Raw genomic sequence first — 2549 nt, forward strand, 5'->3', positions numbered from 1 at the left:
TGTGTGTGTGTGTGTGTGTGTGTGTGTGTATGGTTGAAGGGATGGTTGGGATAAAGAAAAGCAAGGAAAGGAGCTAAGCTCCTTATGTGAACCCATCTAGGCTGCAAGAATTAGCAAACGCAAAATGGTAATTCATTTAGAAACAGAACCAAAAATGATCATAGAAACATAAGCTTCCTGAAAGTTCTTAGAGATCTGGGGGAGGCGAGGTGTAAGACTCCTTGTATATGGGTTACAAAGAACGCATCAAAACACTGTATGTATTAACACATAGGGATTCTTCTGTCTTCAGAGGTCAATGGAGGGATGTATGGTGAGACGTACTGTGAAATACTTGAATATGTTTCTTCCCTTGGCTGTATGAATACTATAAACCCAATATAGGAAAAAAATCTACAGAAGAGAATAGGCATATGTATATGTTTAAAACTGCCCTACAGTAATATTTAATTTTACAACAATAATATTAGATGTATGAGGCCTTATTTTTTTTAGGATACCTGCAGTACAATTTAAAAATTATATTCACTTCTATGTATTTCCAAAGCTACTCAGCTCCACACGCTGTTAGCTGATTTCCCTGGCAAGAAATTCTAGATTTCTAAATAATGTGCTCATACTGCTGTTTCTCCATTTGTCATTTCGGATTTAGTTTTCTCCCAGTACCAGTGTTCAGTTCTGGAAACTGCAGCTGTTCTAGGCATTCAGATCAGGGAACTAGGTGATTACCAAATTGTTGGGAATGGGGTGGGGCAGGCAACAATTGAGTGGGAGGTACAGGCCACCACAGGACTATTGGATTCAATGGCATACCAGGTAGAGTGCATGGCACACCCCTAAAGTCCTAAATAGAAGTCTGTCTCCTGCAAACTCTAATCTGTTCAGCCTTGTTTACCAGTAGTCAGTCACAGCCACAAGGAAATGGTCTTTGCCACACTGTGGCCTTCCAAATCTCAAGCAAGTGCATCTTATAACTTAAATTTTATCTAGAACTGTAGCTTCAAGGCCATTTGGAAAATATGGTCATTTTTAGCTTCCCAGCCTCTGTGGTTAAGGAGGTATGTTGAAAGGGTGAACATGTATGCTGAGGACAGATCATACCCAGCACACTCCCATGTCCAACCAACCACTCTCCTTTCCCTACCCTCAAGGTAGCTACATGATAATTTTGGGCTAAATCAATACTCAGTGTTAACATTATTATGACTGTGCAAATGTTATGCACTATTAAGCCGTCTTACATACTATGCCACAACTCTTTCTCATATAATAATTTTCCTGCAGTTAATAATTCATCTTTTCATCTACTAAGTTTGCTAAGATCCTTTTGTTAATTTTTCCAAGTGTTACACCTCTGTTGTATGCCTGTCAGCAACATTTTGAATATATTTAAGTGCATGACTTGGGAAATGGGGGCAAATGTGAGGGAGTTGGTGTGTATGTGTGGCTACTGTTCTGAAAGTAGGGTACAAAAAAGTGGCTGACAGTCTCAACTTTCAGTATTCAGATTTTCATTCAGTCCTTTTAAGTGAATTCTATTCCCCATATGGTTCTTTTTTATTTCATTTCTAGTCCTTTATGAGTGAGGTGGGATGGGGTCCTAGAATTCTGCTTTGTATACAAACATGCAGACTTTGACTAGACCCTGACTTTAGCTTGAGCTACCCTTTCCCTTCCCCAGTTTTCTTTTTTTTTCTTTTTATTTATTAGAGAGAGAGAGAGAGAGATCACAAGTAGGCAGAGAGAGAGGAGGAAGCAGGCTCCCTGTGGAGCAGAGAGCCCAATGCGGGGCTCGATCCCAGTACCCTGAGATCATGACCCGAGCCGAAGGCAGCGGCCTAATCCACTGAGCCACCCAGGTGCCCCTCCCTTCCCCAGTTTTCTATGGGAACTCAAATATCCTAGCCCTGAGCCTTTAGAGAAAAATGGGCTAGTTTACTTGCCTACCTCTTTGAAGACAGGTTACAGCTTACTTTGCTAAATTAGTTATCTCTATCTTCTTTTCCAGTAAATTTGTCGAAATAGTTTTCATTTGTTTTTGTCCATCTTTGTTTTTTCTTATACTCCTTTAATTTCCTTTCTTATATCTCCTTTAAATTCTTCTCTTTTTACTCATTTTAATGGGATTTATTAAAAAGAATAGAAACATGCACAATTAATTATGCTTTACTGGACATCTATGTCTTTCCTCTTTTAACTCATATTTTCCCAGTAAGGCTTATCCTAAATAACTATGAAACATTAGAATCTTTTAATACTGTTTACATACAAAGAAATTGATGCTTAGAAATATTAAATAATCCAGTTAAGATCAAATAGCTAGAACATGGCAGAGCCAGGACTAAAAATTTGGTTTTATGGATTTCCAGGGTAACACCAGCATCTGGATGTAGGACTGGCATTATGGATGTACTATAAATATGGATAGAATAAATAAATGATTTTAACAGATTCTCATCTAGACTTTGAGTGAACTACCCCATGAGACATCCTGGTAATATACATCCAGGTGATGTCTCTACCTGGGCTCTCATTTTACAGGTTATTTT

This window comes from Meles meles, chromosome 2 (assembly GCF_922984935.1).
Source record: "Meles meles chromosome 2, mMelMel3.1 paternal haplotype, whole genome shotgun sequence".
Classification (NCBI taxonomy): domain Eukaryota; kingdom Metazoa; phylum Chordata; class Mammalia; order Carnivora; family Mustelidae; genus Meles; species Meles meles.